Source organism: Chiloscyllium punctatum, unplaced genomic scaffold (assembly GCF_047496795.1).
Source record: "Chiloscyllium punctatum isolate Juve2018m unplaced genomic scaffold, sChiPun1.3 scaffold_941, whole genome shotgun sequence".
Lineage (NCBI taxonomy): Eukaryota > Metazoa > Chordata > Chondrichthyes > Orectolobiformes > Hemiscylliidae > Chiloscyllium > Chiloscyllium punctatum.
In genome coordinates this window covers 15,946-22,500 of record NW_027310675.1, presented here as the reverse complement: position 1 = coordinate 22,500, position 6,555 = coordinate 15,946, and positions in this window count along the sequence as shown.

The window sequence follows — 6,555 nt, the reverse complement described above, 5'->3', positions numbered from 1 at the left end:
TCTCGCCTTCGAGGGGGGAGCGCCCCGCGTGTTCAGGCCGAATTTTGTGCATTTCCATCGGCGGGAAGAGGTCCAAACGGGAATGGGATTGAATGTGACTGCTGAAGCCGACATTGAGACCTCTAACGCGGGTAGCTCGGCAGGATTTGACCCGGCGGTTCTGCCGAAGGTCTCACCTTCGAGGGGGGAGCGTCCCGCGTGTTCAGGCCGAATATCGTGCATTGTTAACGGCGGGAAGTGTTCCAAACGTGAATGGGATTGAATGTGACTGCTGAAGCCGACATTGAGACCTCTAACGCGGGTAGCTCGGCCGGATTTGACCCGGCGGTTCTGGCGACGGTCTCGCCTTCGAGGGGGGAGCGTCCCGCGTGTTCAGGCCGAATTTTGTGCATTTCCATCGGCGGGAAGAGGTCCAAACGGGAATGGGATTGAATGTGACTGCTGAAGCCGACATTGAGACCTCTAACGCGGGTAGCTCGGCAGGATTTGACCCGGCGGTTCTGCCGAAGGTCTCACCTTCGAGGGGGGAGCGTCCCGCGTGTTCAGGCCGAATATCGTGCATTGTTAACGGCGGGAAGTGTTCCAAAAGGGAATGGGATTGAATGTGACTGCTGAAGCCGACATTGAGACCTCTAACGCGGGTAGCTCGGCCGGATTTGACCCGGCGGTTCTGGCGACGGTCTCGCCTTCGAGGGGGGAGCGTCCCGCGTGTTCAGGCCGAATTTTGTGCATTTCCATCGGCGGGAAGAGGTCCAAACGGGAATGGGATTGAATGTGACTGCTGAAGCCGACATTGAGACCTCTAACGCGGGTAGCTCGGCCGGATTTGACCCGGCGGTTCTGCCGAAGGTCTCACCTTCGAGGGGGGAGCGTCCCGCGTGTTCAGGCCGAGTTTTGTGCATTTCCATCGGCGGGAAGAGGTCCAAACGGGAATGGGATTGAATGTGACTGCTGAAGCCGACATTGAGACCTCTAACGCGGGTAGCTCGGCCGGATTTGACCCGGCGGTTCTGCCGAAGGTCTCAGCTTCGAGGGGGGAGCGCCCACCGTGTACAGGCCGATTTTCATGCATTTCCAACCGTGGGAAGGGGTCCGAAAGGGGATGGGGGTGAACGTGACTGCTCAACCCGACTTTGAGACCTCTAACGCGGGTAGCTCAGCCGGATTTGACCCGGCGGTTCTGGCGACGGTCTCGCCTTCGAGGGGGGAGCGTCCCGCGTGTTCAGGCCGAATTTTGTGCATTTCCATCGGCGGGAAGAGGTCCAAACGGGAATGGGATTGAATGTGACTGCTGAAGCCGACATTGAGACCTCTAACGCGGGTAGCTCGGCCGGATTTGACCCGGCGGTTCTGCCGAAGGTCTCACCTTCGAGGGGGGAGCGTCCCGCGTGTTCATGGCCGAATTTTGTGCATTTCCATCGGCGGGAAGAGGTCCAAACGGGAATGGGATTGAATGTGACTGCTGAAGCCGACATTGAGACCTCTAACGCGGGTAGCTCGGCCGGATTTGACCCGGCGGTTCTGCCGAAGGTCTCACCTTCGAGGGGGGAGCGCCCACCGTGTACAGGCCGATTTTCATGCATTTCCAACCGTGGGAAGGGGTCCGAAAGGGGATGGGGGTGAACGTGACTGCTCAACCCGACTTTGAGACCTGTAACGCGGGTAGCTCAGCCGGATTTGACCCGGCGGTTCTGGCGACGGTCTCGCCTTCGAGGGGGGAGCGTCCCGCGTGTTCAGGCCGAATTTTGTGCATTTCCATCGGCGGGAAGAGGTCCAAACGGGAATGGGATTGAATGTGACTGCTGAAGCCGACATTGAGACCTCTAACGCGGGTAGCTCGGCCGGATTTGACCCGGCGGTTCTGCCGAAGGTCTCACCTTCGAGGGGGGAGCGTCCCGCGTGTTCAGGCCGAATTTTGTGCATTTCCATCGGCGGGAAGAGGTCCAAACGGGAATGGGATTGAATGTGACTGCTGAAGCCGACATTGAGACCTCTAACGCGGGTAGCTCGGCCGGATTTGACCCGGCGGTTCTGCCGAAGGTCTCACCTTCGAGGGGGGAGCGCCCACCGTGTACAGGCCGATTTTCATGCATTTCCAACCGTGGGAAGGGGTCCGAAAGGGGATGGGGGTGAACGTGACTGCTCAACCCGACTTTGAGACCTGTAACGCGGGTAGCTCAGCCGGATTTGACCCGGCGGTTCTGGCGACGGTCTCGCCTTCGAGGGGGGAGCGCCCCGCGTGTTCAGGCCGAATTTTGTGCATTTCCATCGGCGGGAAGAGGTCCAAACGGGAATGGGATTGAATGTGACTGCTGAAGCCGACATTGAGACCTCTAACGCGGGTAGCTCGGCAGGATTTGACCCGGCGGTTCTGCCGAAGGTCTCACCTTCGAGGGGGGAGCGCCCACCGTGTACAGGCCGATTTTCATGCATTTCCAACCGTGGGAAGGGGGCCGAAAGGGGATGGGGGTGAATGTGACTGCTCAACCCGACTTTGAGGCATCTAACCCGGGTAGCTCAGCCGGGTTTGACCCGGCGGTTCTGCCGACTGCCTCGCCTTCGAGGGGGGAGCGTCCCCCGTGTACAGGCCGATTTTCATGCATTTCGAACCGTGGGAAGTGGCCCAAAAGGGGATGGGGGTGAATGTGACTGCTCAACCCGACTTTGGCGCTTCCGAGCCGGGTAGCCCGGCCGGGTTTGACCCGGCGGTTCTGCCGTCGGTCTCGCCTTCGAGGGCGGAGCCTCCCCCGTGTACAGGCCGATTTTCATGCATTTGCAACGGTGGGAAGTTGCCCAAAAGTCGATGGGAGTGAATGTGACTGCTCAACCCGACTTTGAGACTTTTAAGCCGGGTAGCTCAGCCGGGTTTGACCCGGCGGTTCTGCCGACGGTCTCGCCTTCGAGGGGGGAGCCTCCCCCGTGTACAGGCCGATTTTCGTGCATTTCCAACGGTGGGAAGAGGTTCAAAAGGGGATGGGAGTGAATGTGACTGCTCAACCCGACTCTGAGGCTTCTAACCCGGGTAGCTCGGCCGGGTTTGATCCGGCGGTTCTGCCGACGGTCTCGTCTTCGAGGCCGGTGCCTCCCCCGTGTACAGGCCGATTTTCGTGCATTTCCAACGGTGGGAAGTGGTCCAAAAGGGAATGGGGGTGGACGTGTCTGCTCATACCGACTTTGAGACTTGTAAGCCGGGTAGCTCAGCCGGGTTTGACCCGGCGGTTCTGCCGACGGTCTCGCCTTCGAGGGGGGAGCCTCCCCCGTGTACAGGCCGATTTCCGTGCATTTCCAACGGTGGGAAGAGGTTCAAAAGGGGATGGGAGTGAATGTGACTGCTCAACCCGACTCTGAGGCTTCTAACCCGGGTAGCTCGGCCGGGTTTGATCCGGCGGTTCTGCCGACGGTCTCGTCTTCGAGGCCGGTGCCTCCCCCGTGTACAGGCCGATTTTCGTGCATTTCCAACGGTGGGAAGAGGTTCAAAAGGGGATGGGGGTGAATGCGACTGCTCAACCCGACTCTGAGGCTTCTAACCCGGGTAGCCCGGCCGGGTTTGACCCGGCGGTTCTGCCGTCGGTCTCGCCTTCGAGGGCGGAGCCTCCCCCGTGTACAGGCCGATTTTCATGCATTTGCAACGGTGGGAAGTTGCCCAAAAGTCGATGGGAGTGAATGTGACTGCTCAACCCGACTTTGAGACTTTTAAGCCGGGTAGCTCAGCCGGGTTTGACCCGGCGGTTCTGCCGACGGTCTCGCCTTCGAGGGGGGAGCCTCCCCCGTGTACAGGCCGATTTTCGTGCATTTCCAACGGTGGGAAGAGGTTCAAAAGGGGATGGGAGTGAATGTGACTGCTCAACCCGACTCTGAGGCTTCTAACCCGGGTAGCTCGGCCGGGTTTGATCCGGCGGTTCTGCCGACGGTCTCGTCTTCGAGGCCGGTGCCTCCCCCGTGTACAGGCCGATTTTCGTGCATTTCCAACGGTGGGAAGTGGTCCAAAAGGGAATGGGGGTGGACGTGTCTGCTCATACCGACTTTGAGACTTGTAAGCCGGGTAGCTCAGCCGGGTTTGTTCCGGCGGTTCTGCCGACGGTCTCGTCATCGAGGGGGGAGCCTCCCCCGTGTCCAGGCCGATTTTCATGCATTTCCAACCGTGGGAAGTGGTCCAAAAGGGAATGGGGGTGAATGTGACTGCTCATACCGACTTTGAGACTTTTAAGCCGGGTAGCTCAGCCGGGTTTGACCCGGCGGTTCTGCCGACGGTCTCGCCTTCGAGGGGGGAGCGTCCCCCGTGTTCAGGCCGAATTTTGTGCATTTCGAACCGTGGGAAGTTGCCCAAAAGTCGATGGGAGTGAATGTGACTGCTCAACCCGACTTTGAGACTTGTAAGCCGGGTAGCTCAGCCGGGTTTGACCCGGCGGTTCTGCCGACGGTCTCGTCTTCGAGGCGGGTGCCTCCCCCGTGTACAGGCCGATTTTCATGCATTTCGTACCGTGGGAAGCGGTCCAAAAGGGGATGGGAGTGAACGTGACTGCTCATACCGACTTTGGCGCTTCCGAGCCGGGTAGCTCAGCCGGGTTTGACCCGGCGGGTCTGCCGACGGTCTCGCCTTCGAGGGGGGAGCGTCCCCCGTGTTCAGGCCGAATCTTGTGCATTTCGAACCGTGGGAAGTTGCCCAAAAGTCGATGGGAGTGAATGTGACTGCTCAACCCGACTTTGAGACTTGTAAGCCGGGTAGCTCAGCCGGGTTTGACCCGGCGGTTCTGCCGACGGTCTCGTCTTCGAGGCGGATGCCACCCCCGTGTACAGGCCGATTTTCGTGCATTTCCAACCGTGGGAAGTGGTCTAAAAGTCGATGGGAGTGAACGTGACTGCTCAACCCGACTCTGAGGCTTCTAACCCGGGTAGCTCGGCCGGGTTTGACCCGGCGGTTCTGCCGACGGTCTCGTCTTCGAGGCGGGTGCCTCCCCCGTGTACAGGCCGATTTTCGTGCATTTCGAACCGTGGGAAGTGGTCTAAAAGTCGATGGGAGTGAACGTGACTGCTCAACCCGACTTTGAGACTTGTAAGCCGGGTAGCTCAGCCAGGTTTGACCCGGCGGTTCTGCCGACGGTCTCGCCTTCGAGGGCGGACCCTCCCCCGTGTACAGGCCGGTTTTCGTGCATTTCGAACCGTGGGAAGTGATCCAAAAGGGAATGGGGGTGAACGTGACTGCCCAACCCGGCTTTGAGACTTGTAAGCCGGGTAGCTCAGCCGGGTTGGACCCGGCGGTTCTGCCGACGGTCTCGACTTCGAGGCGGGTGCCTCCCCCGTGTACAGGCCGATTTTCATGCATTTGCAACGGTGGGAAGTTGCCCAAAAGTCGATGGGAGTGAATGTGACTGCTCAACCCGACTTCGAGACTTGTAAGCCGGGTAGCTCAGCCGGGTTTGACCCGGCGGTTCTGCCGACGGTCTCGCCTTCGAGGGGGGAGCCTCCCCCGTGTACAGGCCGATTTTCGTGCATTTCCAACGGTGGGAAGAGGTTCAAAAGGGGATGGGAGTGAATGTGACTGCTCAACCCGACTTTGGCGCTTCCGAGCCGGGTAGCTCAGCCGGGTTTGACCCGGCGGGTCTGCCGACGGTCTCGTCTTCGAGGCGGGTGCCTCCCCCGTATACAGGCCGATTTTCATGCATTTCGAACCGTGGGAAGTGGTCCAAAAGGGAATGGGGGTGGACGTGTCTGCTCATACCGACTTTGAGACTTGTAAGCCGGGTAGCTCAGCCGGGTTTGTTCCGGCGGTTCTGCCGACGGTCTCGTCTTCGAGGCGGGTGCCTCCCCCGTGTACAGGCCGATTTTCGTGCATTTCGAACCGTGGGAAGTGGTCCAAAAGGGGATGGGAGTGAATGTGACTGCTCAACCCGACTTTGGCGCTTCCGAGCCGGGTAGCTCAGCCGGGTTTGACCCGGCGGGTCTGCCGACGGTCTCGTCTTCGAGGCGGGTGCCTCCCCCGTATACAGGCCGATTTTCATGCATTTCGAACCGTGGGAAGTGGTCCAAAAGGGAATGGGGGTGGACGTGTCTGCTCATACCGACTTTGAGACTTGTAAGCCGGGTAGCTCAGCCGGGTTTGATCCTGCGGTTCTGCCGACGGTCTCGCCTTCGAGGGGGGAGCCTCCCCCGTGTTCAGTCCGATTTCCATGCATTTCCAACCGTGGGAAGTTGCCCAAAAGGGGATGGGAGTGAATGTGACTGCTCAACCCGACTTTGGCGCTTCCGAGCCGGTTAGCACAGCCGGGTTTGACCCGGCGGTTCTGCCGACAGTCTCCTCTTCGAGGCGGGTGCCTCCCCCGTGTACAGGCCGATTTCCGTGCATTTCGAACCGTGGGAAGTGGTCCAAACGTCGATGGGAGTGAATGTGACTGCTCAACCCGACTTTGGCGCTTCCGAGCCGGGTAGCTCAGCCGGGTTTGACCCGGCGGTTCTGCCGACGGTCTCGTCTTCGAGGCGGGTGCCTCCCCCGTGTACAGGCCGATTTTCATGCATTTGGAACCGTGGGAAGTGGTCCAAAAGGGAATGGGGGTGGAC